Here is a 14,416-nt window from a genome sequence, read left to right as displayed (position 1 = left end):
CTGTCAGCACTCTTCTGGACGTGCCACAGCTACACCCTGCACTCCGATGAGTCGCATGCACTGCCAGGGTAGATGGGGATGTGACTGTCAGGCTGTACTGTAGATAGCTGAGATACAGGCAGCAGCAAATCCGAGCGAGGCTCATAAGCCACAGGGTCAGCCACAATCCGGTCACCACAGGGCCTCCGAGGTGAGCTAGGCTACACCCTCTTGACGCAGCAGTTTTTCATCTGGAGGCCTCATTGGGGCAGTGATCTGCAAGCGCGGTCTGCTCTGGAGGTTGGGGGGATACTGTTCTTCTCTTTTGAGGTGGAAAGAGCCATATTGAATGATGTAACCGTTAGGATGGGGGCTATTAGCTCTGGAGCTTCACTGCTGTGCAGCCATTACAGTCGACATAGTGGGCATGTGTTACTTTGCACATTTTTTATTAAACCATGTTTGAAGGCAGGTTATAACATAATTGTGTAGTAAAAATTCACTGTTTGAGACTGTGGATTTTTTTTTAAAATCAACAATGAAGTTAGTGGTGCAGTGCATACAGATATGTGAATGTGGGTATAAACTGTAGACATTCTCAGATAATCAAGTGTTGTATCATTGTTATAAATTACTGATCTATATATAACTTTATATTTGTTTAATATTCTGTTATTTTTAGGGAGAAATTGGAAAACAGAAGCTCTGAAAAACAGAAGTACAATGCCACACAATATATGGAGTAGTAAAGCATATATTGTTTACTCTGGAACAAAAATGGAACAGCAACTGTGTGGAAAGTCAGGTAAGAAATGTAATTGCAAAACTGATGTTGTTTCTACTGCCTGCTTTATTTATTAGAGGACTCTTGTTTACTGCTTGAGCATTGAGTACCTGGGGAGTCACAGTGTCACCAAGTTTAAAACATAACAACACCCTTGAGGAGTTATTATGCTCTGCAGCACAGATTCATTTAGCTAGAGCAAGGTGTTGAGGGTGCACAGACCTCAAATGTAATCACATACCAGTGGTAGTCATGGTGTATTCCTTGTTCTTGCTGCCCCTGCAATCTCCTCATTGTATATTTTACAAATCATAGATAAATAATAATTTGTAAAGTTTGTTGTTTTTAAATATAGTTATTGTAGTTTAATAATTTAGGTATTTATGTTGTTAAATAGTTTTTTTCATGTTTGAAGTTACAACTGAATTCTTTCTTTAATATATTTTAAAGATTTGAAAATGAATACAGTCTTCTAATGTCGTAAAGTGGTATTTCATTCTTCAAGAACTGACACTGTTCTCTTGCATGTATATGTATGTTTAAGGAACTATAAAGAGATTAGTGTTTCTTCCCACTGTAGAATAAAGATTTGTATACAAGAGGCAGATTTTGGTACAGAGGCGAATGCATTATCATTGCATACTATGCACTCCTATATGCAGATGGAAAGGGCAGTTCTTTTGTACATCTTAGTATATATGCTTGTCACACTAGAGAGAAGTTTCAACAAGGAGCTCTGTCTTTGTGTACACTGTACTATACATGCTTGTTTTCATGAAAAGTTGTCTGAGAGAGAGGCGACTGTGTCCTTACATTAAAATGTGAACACTGGTGGTGCAAGAAAAAGTGGTCAACAGATACTCCTTTTTTTACTCTACTAATGACATGAGAGGTGTGAGCAGAGACAACAGTCCCTACCCACATCATATTTTCCAGATGCATTACTTTTGGGAGATGTCTCAGTTGAGAGATCAGTGTGTTTTCATATCATAATACTTATAGTTGTATGGCAAGCTATACCTATGAGTCTAAAGCCAATTTCAACAGCTGCCTACGAACATGCAGGGAAGCCGTGTCCAACTGGTTGGGTGGGTCTTCGATATCGCTGGTCTGCAGGGGGTTACATTCATGAATTTGTGTCTAAAGGGATTAGAAAGAATTGTGGATGAAAACTAAACAATTATATATACAGTTTTATGATGATAGTTTTTAACATGAGGATGATGTTGTGGTGCAGTATTTTTTGGATAGGCTTTGCTTTTACGAAGTGTAGAATAATGAACAAAGATTCTATTTTTTATATATTGGATGTTATATTGGGTGCTTTAAGTAATGTAATTATATTATATAGTGTAGTGTTTTAAAAGACCGAATATTTGAATTCATTTGGCTTGACTTGACTTGAAAAGCTGCCTTTACATGTACTTATTTCATAATTTGGAGATGAGTGGAAACAAAGGTAAGCTACTTTTCACACCCTAATTTGCACAATCATTGTCCAAGAGACACATCACAGGAGAGAGGCCAGTCTCTCTACACACATTACTAATCAGAGTTACCTTGCAAGAGACCTGTCTCAGGAAACCGGGCTGTTTCTCCCAACAGCCTATTATGGATAATTGTCACCATGAGAAGAGGTACAATTAGAGAGATACATTTCTCTCAAACCCCACTAGAGGCACCTCTTACCCTGGTAAGATGTGCTAGCAGAGATGTTATTTCCTTCCCAAACAGCGCTACCTATCGCTGTTGTTCTAAAGAGAGGCATGAGGAGAGATCCTACTTGTTCACTACATTATACTGTATATCCAGGTTTTTGTGGAAATATGTGTTAGTGCATAAGGCAATGTTTTCCTTCCCACTAGTGTTTATATCTGTCAGGATGGGTGGAGCTATGAGTGACAAGGGAAATCCATTCCCATACATTAATAAATATGGGTAATTCCCTAAGGAGAAGTGCCAGTAGGCAGGCTAGAACTTGTTATGCATATTATGGAATAGTGCGGTCTTAAATGTCAGGTGAGTACCAACCCCACCCTACTGTGCACACCACAAAACCTTAGAAATGTGTGAATGGAGAGGCAGTGTCGACTCTACCCACCAGTAATCTACATCTACGTTCTCAGTGGAGAGTTCAGTTTCTCCTCCTAGTCTAGTAGTGAGAGCTGTAAAAAGTAAGTATTGTAATAAAGAAAAATGTAAATACTTCATCTAAAATATCATTACATCCTTACATGAGCCTTGTGGAATTCTACAAAAAAGGGGAAGAGAAAATCTGGTGCATATAATTTATACATATTACAACAGAAAAGGTTCTGTGAAAATGCAAATTCCATTGTACAAGTATTCACTTACAAGCATAATCTAGCAAACACTGACCCTGACTATTACAAGAGGCCTGGGAGAAACATCCATGCTATGTATGGGAGCATCATGGGTCTTGCAAGTGTCTTGTGAGACTCACCAGGAAGAAAAAAAGGGGTACATAGTACACACAACATAGATAAAGAAAGTATAGGTTAGGCCTGAAAAGAGCTTTTTTAAGTAGCATTTATAAAAACTTAATTTTTTGTATTTATTAACATATATATATTTTTTAAAGGATGGAACAAAAATACTGTCGCCTGAGGGGGGTGTATAAGAGAGCGATTGCCCAGGCTACATCGGGACAGGATGGTGAATACGTCTACCTATTCCAGCGTAAGGAACGCTTTCTCTAGATCAAGGAGCATGTACCCTGAGTGTGACCAATGGTCTGTTGAGTATCTGACCATATGGAAGAAGCAGTGTACGTTTAGGGTAGTACTACGAGACAGTACAAACCCATTTTGATTGGCGTGTATCAACGTGTGGGCCAGAGTGGCTTGGTGTTTTGCCAGTATCATAGCCAAAATGTTGTAATCAGTATTAAGAAGTGCCAACAGGCGGTAAGAGTTTAGCAGCTCAGGGTCTCTGTCTGGCTTAGGAAAGGAGACTAGCAGGGATTCCTGCAGCATTTGTGGAAGCAATGACATCTCCAGCAATGCCTTGTAGAGGGCCAACAAATGGGGAGCCAGTTCCGAGGCATAGTACTCCACTGGTAGAAAGTATGGACTGGGGGCTTTCTACCCCCATGCTAGGAAGTAGCCACGTCTGTTCGCCAAAAGGCCAGATTAGTGATGAGTCGTCTTTGCTGTTGGAACATTCAGGTAAGTTAACCAGCTCTCTCTCAGTTTTATGGGTGCTCAGCATTGCTACAGCCTGCAGAACCTCCCTGCATTCCCTTATCACCTCCTCCAGGTTCAGGGCGACACAAGATTGAGAGGATTGTATGTGCTTGGTCTGCTGGAGTTTCTTCTCAAGGTACCTCATGCGGTTGTGTGTGGTTTGTACGTTCACCTCTCACATGGCGGACTCTTCCTGGTGGCCATTGGACTCAAATCATGCCCAGGCTTCCTCCGCTTCATCAAAGAAGTAAGCAGTGATATAAGCTGTGACACGGAGATGAATTGAGAAGATGAGGGACTGTGAAATGTTCAGTTCGAGCAACCATTGCTTTACTCCCAGGAATGACCCCCCCACTTCCTTTGTACTCCCACAGCGTATTGGGGAAAAAGAGTACTGTGGCATTGTCCACCCATATTCCTGTTAATTTGTGAATCTCACTGAATACTGTGCCGTGGTCCTTGAAGTTCTGGATGTGGAAGAGGATGGGTCTAGTCCTCACCCTGGGTGGTGGGCATGACACTAGTATGCAATGCGCCCTCACAACTGTGAAGAAGGGGGAAAGTGATCCTGGTGGGAGTAGGCTCTTCAACCAGGGTTCACTATACCCTAATGCATCAGTTCCTTCTGTACCTTCAAGTAGCACTAAAACACAAATTTTGATCAGAAAGAAGCCCTTCTCTTTCCTGTGCTCCAATTGGTGGTCTTGCTTTGACAGGTCTTGTAACATAGCTGCTGTGCTTTTGGCAGCAGGGCAGTCCTCTGTTCACGCAAGTTCCATGTCACGCACTTTGTCTGAAATTTTACTCTGATCATCATGGTACAGAATGAAGTCTATACAACTTTTTTTCAATAGGGTATTTGAGTGAGGTGCAAGTTTCCACCAGGCAGGTTCCCAGTCTTTCCACTGCTTTAAGCACCAGGCCAGTTTAGTATCCAGTACTAGGGTTGATACCACATCTGCTGGTCTCCCTTCATGAGCTGCGTGGGAAGTGATAGTGTCTGGGGGATACAAAAGTGTCTGATTATGAAGGGGGTGATGTTGCCCCCATTGCTGGCCCATTTCTAGGCGGTGTGCCCAGGTGCATGCATCAAAAGGCATTGGATTCTATTAGAGTCTTATCAGGTTTGACCTTGGTGCTGCCCTTGACACTGGCTTGTTAATGTCTAAAACGTGGGCTGTGATTGAGGGTGTATCTTAGTTGGCTTAGCTCCCACAACTGTACCTTCCGCCACAGTGTCTCATGATTCCAATCCTGCAGGTGGTGTTAGGTGCCTGAAGGCCTAGGCCTGGCATGGCCTGCGTTCCCCGAGCATCACCTGTCAATTAAGTATTTTCCCCATCACAGGGTTGCATCCGCTCCCCATGGGTAGTCTGGCACTATTTGTGCAGGGAGATTGAGATGAGTACCGAGTCTGTGTCAGGGAGGGAGCTGGTGAGTGTGGGTGCCTTCCAGTTTCTCTCACAATATCCCAACCATGTGTGGATTATCTCAAGTCTGTCTGGGCCCCAGGTGCTGCAGGCCTAGGCCTGACATGGCCCCCAGGCTTAGTGACTTTCCTCCTCTCCGCTCTCCTCACCTGGATTTCTGGATGCAAAGGTTGGCATTTTACCGGGGCCACCCGGGTGTGTTTTCATGTGGCAAGGCACGGCACCCTCCATGGCTGCCCGATACCCCACTACTTCCCTTGTTCGTGTTACTGCTGACGCAGGGATGATGAGGCATGGTCACCACTCAGCGCTGCAGGTGCCAGACATCTGTCTGATCAATATCTGCATATTATGCATCATTGAGGGCCAGTCACATTCCGTGTGCACCAGCCACTTCCTCGCACATGTGGATCAGTGCACTATAGACCGGCCAAGCCGTGGAGGCAGCGCGTCTTCTCACCTTGTTGTAGGAGATGTCTCAGAGGGCATACAACAGCGAGACTTGCATCTCCGCAGAAGGAGCAAGGCACCAACTTTGTGCCTCATGTTTTTGGAACTTCATCTTCGCTTCATCCCTTGATGACAGCTCAGAGCCCTCTCAGTCCTGTCTACTCCACACCAGTCGACCGTCCTTGAGCACTTCTTAAGGTACTGAATGGCAGCGTGAGCATACCAATGTCGTTGGATTATGGGGCCAACACAGGAAGCTCACTTAGAATGCATCCACCATCCTAGAAATAAATGGCTGGAAACACCTCCATGGCATTTTGCCATTTGTGACATATTTGCAGCATGGTTCAATTCAGTGCTTCAGTGTAGGATGTCCAATATATGTGTATTGCCTTGTATACATGTAGAATAATTATGGTTTAAAAAATAAAATACATTTTGAAATACAACACTTGAAAACTAGAGTTATCAAATACATCTTTAATCTACTTATACGTACTTCCTTTATGCATCTATATACCTTCCATGTAATTGGATCTATATATGTATAACTTTCCTCAACAAAGAAAACAAAGAAAAAAGGATATTCAATATACTACCCTATTTCTCACATTATACCACTATCAGTATCTTTAATCTACATATACTTACTTCCTTTATGCATCTATAAACTTTCCATGTATTTATGGATCTATATATTTCTTACTTTCCGCATATCCAATGCACTACCCTATTTCTCACCCTATACCTCTCTCAATATATCTTCTACCTCAACTCTCTGACTCATCTCAAACCTCTTTCTACTACTCTTTCCAATGCACTATCCTATTTCTCACCCTATACCTCTATCAATATATCCTCCACATCCACTCTCTCATTCATCTCAAACCCCATAACACTACCATGATCGCCAAAATAGCCCTTTCTAGATTCTCCCTCACTCTATACTTTCTTGCACCATCTTGCACCATCTGACACCTCTTTTACTATACTGATCCCCCAAAACAAGCCTTTTTAAACTCCTCCCTTTGACTCTTCCCCTCCATAACCCTTTTTACTCACCCCAAGCCTCCCACTACTGCTATGACGCCCCCCCAAAAAAATCCTTCACTCTTCTATCCCTCCACTATCCTTTTTGATCAAAATACCAGACTAACATGTCCATTTTTCAAATTTCATATTTTACTAAACTAATTCACCACTAATCCTTTATGGGTTTCAGATTAGCGTGCTACTTGCTGAAAAAAGCGCATCAATACCACATTAGGGGTAGCAAGCACTATATAAATGCAAACCATTTGGTTGTTTCTGCACACCTATTTACACAAGAATGACTCTGGTTCAATAAATGCTTATCAAAAACTTCCCCACTGTTTATTCTGTGTATCTCTCTGAGACAAAGTAAGCACAAGTGACGGAGCGAAAAGTTTCGCACTCTTTCCACAATCCCTGATGAAGTAGAGTTGTCATGTTCCATAGCTGCCAAGACCTATTCTCTCCTTGGTAAGAGGGGTTTCTAGTGGCACTGTGAGCTAGCTGGTATACAGGCTAACATACCTGGTGGGGGTGTCTGGAATCAGTCTGGACCCCAATCCCACAGTCTATGTTGTCTAAATGCGCAGATCCTATATAGGTTTATTGGAATGTTATAGTTTAGAGGAACTACACTAATCACCACACATCGTTGTTCTACCTCCAGATCCCTCCCCCAATGAATAGCCCTTACTAAGTCCTCCTCAGCCGCCACCAAATAATCCTGAGGTACTTCATCAATTGTTTTGCACTTTTGTTATGATTCAAAGAGTACCACAATATTACCCCCCGAATACCCGCTTTTAGAAGGGAAACATCCTTTATAACGCAACATTTACCACGCAGTGCCTTTACCATGCAACTTTTACAACGCAAACCATTACAACGCATTGCGCTGAGGGGCGCTCTAGGATAGGGAATACGTTTAATTTACTATCCAACACCTTCCCTAGTGTCCACGGGGACTGGAGTTGGAATAGTAAATTAAACTATTTACTATCCAGCACCCCAAAGCGCTATGCGTTGTAAAGGTTTTCGTTGTAAAAACCGCGTTGTAAAGGCATGCGTGGTAAAAGCATGCGTTGTAATGTCATACATCCCTTTTAGAAACATAGGGATCCATTGTCTCATGTGTGCATAATATTCTTCATTCAATAACAGCATTCTCTCAAATGTCCACGATCTTGAATTTGTGTTAGACTAGTCCATCTCTAAATAAAGAAGAAGCAGATTATGGTCTCATAATACCCAGGGTAGCCTCTTTATGTGGCATTTAAGCTCAATGAATTAGCGAACAACATGTAATCGAGTCTAGCATGGGTCATGTGTGGATTGGAAAAATAGGTAAATCCGGAATCATTCAGTTTTAGCATATGCCAACAATCAATCAAACAATGAGTCTTGCATAAATTCTTCAATGCTTGAAAGCCTTTATAGCCCTACCCTCCTCCAAAGACCAGTCACAGGGTAGGTTCATATTGCTGTCCCCGTATAAAATAGGTGGGAGTGGCCAATGAGCATGTTCACTTGAAAGAGTGTCAAGCACACACGGTTCAGTGCAATTTCTCTCGTATAATGTGCATAGTGTCAGTTTCTTTACCGAATTTAATTGGCACTCTGTGATAGCCCATCGGCAAACTTTGTCTGAAAATGACCGTGTAAATTACATCCCACTTCCTTTGGCCAGTATCACAACAACTCGGACACAGGCTCCCTGTGTTGTAGCACAAATTAGCTTATACCACAGTAATTTTAATAGATGTAATTGTGACCTATCAGTATGCGTTTCCAGCCAGATAATATTTGCACCAAGCATTTGAAACCGAGTCATGGCCTTCTGTCTTTTCTTAGTGTCATTGAGGCTACAAATGTTAATGGTAGCCACTCTAAGTCAGTCCATCCCTGATTATAGCATTAGCCTGCCTCTGGAGCCACATAACTTCATAACCATTCCACTGAGATGTACCCCCAAAGTTCTTTTTAAAAAAAACACAATTAAACCATCCCCCCTTGTCTTCTGTCCGAGCGTCCCTTCCCCACCCACCCACCCCACCCACCACCACAACCTAGGCAACCAGGCTCATCCCTGAACCTGCATAAGGACGTCTGAACCACTCCCCCTCTACCTTTACCTCTCCCCCCCCTTCACAACCACTTTTCCCCCCATAAAGCAAAATTCCAAAAAATGGTAAGCACATTTTTAAGCTTATTTTTTCCCACCTAGGGCCCCTGCTAAAAAACCATCCAGGAGCTTCTGGGCTTGATTTTCAGAAGTGAAGCTAAAATTCTGACCTTGATAAACAACATTTAGCCTAGCCGGGTTTAGTAAGAATACCACTGCTCCTGCAAACTAGAGAGGAGTTATAAGCTGCCTAAGCCGCCATCTCCTCTCGACAGTAGCATGTACAAAATCCGGTCTAGCAAAAGACAAAAGTCCCTTAAAACTTCCTTTGCCATTGGGTCTGGCTGAATCAAACACTGCCTGGCGTAACGATAAATTACCAAAAAACCCAACATGGCATGAGGTTGTTCAAGCTTGCTTGATGCCTACCTTGACAATGACAGAGGAAATCCATGAACATGTTGGACCTACCTGTCCCAATCCAAAAAGGACACCTCGGGGTGAGAGCCCTTTAACATATCAATAACTAATTTCCTTATGTCGCTACCCTCACAGCCCTTGAGAACCACAAGCAGTCTCAGATTCTTATGGCGCTGGAGGTTTTTGTACTCCTCGAGTTTCCACATGACATCCTCCAGCATAACCGCTTCCGTTTCTAGTGCTTCTGTTGGTGTCTCCACCATGTTCAGTCTCTCCGCAATATCAGTGCATATTTTCCCTATTTTACCTACGGACCCTTGGAGTTTCTTTGAGGCCAACCGTGCCTGTTGATTATCAGATTTAACATCATCTTGAAATGATCGCAAGGATAGAAGAATTAACGACAGGGAAGGTTCACCCAAATTCCCATCATCTGATGGCTCTGGCTCACCCCCTGAGTTCCAAGTTGAAACCTTCTCTTTTCCATTGCATTTTCTTGAGGGCAACAATTGTGTGGATGAGTGATCCCTTGCCAGTTCCTCCTGAGTCTCGTTATCCTAAGTCTCCGCACCCCCTGAGTTTTTCTTGCACAGTTGTTTCCCACCAGATGACCGTTTAGATTTTATAGTAATGACACCCTTCTCCTGAAGACAACTATTACTTGAAAGGGTGACCCCACCATTGCTTATTGCGAATAGGCTCGCATCAGAGACATCTGAATTCTCTGTCAGGGCAAATAATTTGTTCCAGACAGTCTGAAGATAGGCATCCTGCCTCGGTGGGTTTTCTTTTCTGTTCACTTCCCTTAGGTGTATGGGGTCTGATTCCACTTGCTACATCCAGAAACAAATCACCCCTCTCACCCATTAGTTTATCGAGGAGCATATCAGGAGAACAGTTACCGCTAATTGCCATTTCCTGTAAACCAGTATGTGGAGGTACCTCTAGAACAATGTTGTCATTAATCACTGACCAGCAGTTCGTGCTTCTAGCCAAAATATTGTGAGCTTCCTGCACCTTGTCTCTAGGTGTATCAAAATTGACCAGATAACCCACTTTTCCACTATCTACTTTTTAGGCTTCTTCTGACCATCCTGTTCCTTTTCCCCAGTTTCTTGTGGTGAAACAATGCTCAAGATGGAAGGTTGGACCCCCCAGATGCCCCAGGAGCCTGCATGCCCGATGGGTAGATTTGATAGGTAACTCGGTCTTTTTGGTCTTTTCACCTCCCTAGTTGTCCCCTTTACCAGCACAAGCTTCTCCTTTCTTGCCAACAGGTTTAGTATTTGTGCCTTCCTGTCGTGGTTGTACAGTAGAGTTGGCAGGAGGCGCCGTCCGTGTTTTCCCCCTGCCACGGGTAGCCATCTTATCGCTCTCTAAGATCTAGCTATCTTCGTTTAAGCAGACGCTGCCCGTGAACAACCAGGCGTACCAAAGCTGCAGTCGTGCACCGCCCACCATCCTCAGCAGCCTTGCAAAGCCTCCCAGCAGCTGTGTCCAATCCTTCCACAGTGAGAGCGCATCCAGCGCCCGACCCATTCTTCGGCAGAAATGCTCCCGCAGAGAACTCCGATCCAACCACGGCTCCAGTACATCACCCACTCCACACCGCAGAAGGATTGTATACCGGGAGAGGAGAGAGGTAAGCAGTGGTTTCACACCAACGCCATCTTGCCTCAGGCCGCACCAGTCCCATCCTCCAGTTTAATGGTAGAGATGTTGTGACAAGTTGTTTTGTCCAATTATTTTTCCCAAATGTATTTGAGTCACACCCTGTCGATTTCTTCTATCCCAAAAGGAAACTGTGGTCTTTTGGAGAAAAGGAAGTCTGTCTGGTGCCTGTCACCACCCCCACTGAGATGTTGGGAAGTATGGAGTGCATCAGCCTAACCTTTCAGAGAATTTCTCATCTGCACATGAAAATGTAAGCCTCATTCAAATTTCAAAATGAGTACAGAAAATTATCAGTGCACAAACTAATATGTATTACGTGATATTCTCCTACAATTAATGCAAGGAACACTGCCATTGGATTATTTACTCACAATACAAAATTCATAAAAGGGTGAACTCTAATTATATCACAAAATATACCGCAATCATATTTCATCACAGTTTGCTAACACATTAGTTTAATGCCTGTTTCTGTTTTAACTAGGTGATTTACAGGGCGATTTATTTACAGTATATATGGCAAGCCACATGCAGCTTGCATACTTGTATGTCATCAAGGGTGAAGTTCGAGATTTAGCTCTCAGTATTCTTCTAGCAAGTATTCAATTTGCCTGGCCCCACCTCAACTCCCAGTACCTTTCATATATGTTTCACATGGTACTCTATGGAGCCGGGAGGGGCATCCTTATGTTCAACTCTTCTTTCGTTCTTCTTTATGTGGAGAAGTGTGGCTCAATAGTTAGAGGCGGCAGACCTGGAAGCTGAGATCGCCCGGGACCAGGGTTCGATTCCCAACGCGACAGGGTCTTGGGTCAAAATGTCCGCGGGCCTGATAATTCTTGCCTCAGCGCCTACTCTAACCTTGGGTTCAACTCTGGGCAAAAGCTTGCTTAATCTGCACGACGGCCCCTTCAACGCCGGGGATGCCTGGTCTCACCTTGGGGGTGCCCAGAAGGTACCATCTCACAGGGAATGCCAGGATGGTTTCCCCAGCGGTATACAGCGACGTCCCACCCATGGTGCGGGCAGCTGTGCCTTTTACACGTATACAACATTTTCATTTCTGTGGGTAATAATGTTTTTGGGAAGCATACAGAAGTTTCAGCTAGAGTCAAGAAACTGTCGAGAGTACTTTTTTAAAAACTCTTTTTACTGCAGCAGATAAAATAAACATCACTGTGTAATGACATTACAGGTCAGAATTACAAATGTGGTCCATAATCCAATCTTGGGCAAGTCAAAAGAACAGATGTATACCCCATGTATCTCCTCCTCCCTGATAGTCTATCGATCATCGTCCTCCAATGGGACCCCACGAGAGCATCCCCCAGACCTTGCTGCTCCACTGGTGCACAAATCTTCCATCAGTATATATCCCCTTTCCTCCACACTTTAGTCCACTTACTGGGACAGCCCCTACTCTTGTGGACTGCCGTCTCTGCTAATATACACCAGTACATGTCTATTTTCCACTACTTGAATGTGGGGGCCAGTACAGTTTTCCGCAGTTTTCCCATGTCTCTTGTGGTCACCATAAATCCCGATGTAACCTTGAGGCATTGCTTACTGTTTAGATCTGAAATCGGAAATATTCCCTTACTGTTTAGATCTGTTTCTTCCCATACATTCAAAAGACACCAATTTGGCAACTTGGATAGCATAATATTGCATACATTCCGAATGCAAGACATCACTTTTTCCCAGTAGCCCTTCAATTCCGGGTACCCCCATAATGTGAAAAAAGGTACCTTCCTGCCCGCATCCCTGTGTGGCATAGTGCCCACTCAAACCTCCCCATGTTAACTAATGTGGTGAAGGCAAAGTATGTTCAGTGAAGAAAGTTGAGTTGTATTAATTTAAAGTGTGATCTGATGGCAACCTCCTTAGGGGAGGCTAGGTGCTGCAATTCCTCATCATCTAACCCTATCCCAGTGTTCTTGAAGTGTGGATAGAAGTTGCGGAGGCTTATTAAGGATTTCAAGGAATGTGAGGAATATTTCTCCATTTCCCACTTAATCATTGAGTAGTCTATCCTCCAGGGTGAAGACTCTGGAAGTTATTCCCCTTTCTGCAAAGCACCGTTCAGCGCATGATTAATTTGAAGATATCTGAAGGCTTCAGAGTGCATCAGTTGGTAGTCTCAGTGCAGGGCAGTAAAGGGAATCATTTCTCACCCACCCAAAGGTGTCTCACCCTTGAAATACTGATCAAGTCCCATTTGTCAAAGCCCTGTTGTTTTGCTAAGAGTCCCAGTTTCGCAGAATCCCACAGGTGATTCTATATCACCAAATCAGTGAAGCTGATGCCTTCTGCCAGACCTGTAATGTGATTGAGGACAGGCAGGGGGGTGAGCCGGACCTACCCCCTTCATATATTGCCCTCAGATAGCCTCGGGTTGCATGCTAAGATGGTCCATTGGGTATACCAGTTCGGCAGTAGGCAAATGAACCCAGAGTATGACCATGGTGAGTTGGGCTGGCCAGTATTATTTCTAGATTGCTAGAAATGCATCCCTCTGTCATACCAGTTTGTGGTCAATTTCTGGAAGGCTATCCTGGGGGACCGTCTCTTCCATAACAGTGAACAAACTATGGCATAACTGGCTTGAATAATATGATTTGACAACGGATATGGGGTGCTTTGAAAAATGTAAAGGTAGTGAGGAAGGGCCATCATCTTTAAAAAAGACGCTCTACCCAATAGGGATAGAGGCAGGATTCCCCAGTGTTGAGCGTCACTTCTCAGGCATTTCAATGGTCAATCCAAATTTCTGTATTAGAAGATTTGGGGGTCATTAGTTATATAGATCCCTAGATAACGGAAAACCTCAGAGACCACCTTCACTGCGCAGCCCTTGGGGAGGCCCTTGGAGTCCCCCCAGAGTGTATATATTAACGATTTCTCCCTTTCGATGGTGTAGCCGAAGAATTTCCAATACAGGTTGAATAACTGCTAAAGTCTATGGAGCGTCGCACTTGGGTTTGCAATAGATAACGGTATATCATCTGCATATAGAAAAGTCCTATCTTACCACTCCTAAGATCACTGCATCCCTCCAATCAATGGATCTGTTCAAATCCATAGTGCTAGTGGCTCTAGCACTGATGCAATAATTAGTGGGGAGAGGGGGAACTCCTGTCCCATGCCTCATTGTAACAGACAAATCTTGGACGTTTTCCCATTTACTGTCACTTAGGCTAGTGGATCGGAGTATAGGAGTCTCACTCAAGCCAAAAACCAGGGCCCAAATCTCTGTCTCACCAGAATTCCTGACATGAACGGACCCACCACCATATCATTGTCCATCGGTGCATCCAAC

This window comes from Lissotriton vulgaris, chromosome 4_1, assembly GCF_964263255.1.
Source record: "Lissotriton vulgaris chromosome 4_1, aLisVul1.2, whole genome shotgun sequence".
Lineage (NCBI taxonomy): Eukaryota > Metazoa > Chordata > Amphibia > Caudata > Salamandridae > Lissotriton > Lissotriton vulgaris.
This window is presented reverse-complemented; position numbering follows the sequence as displayed.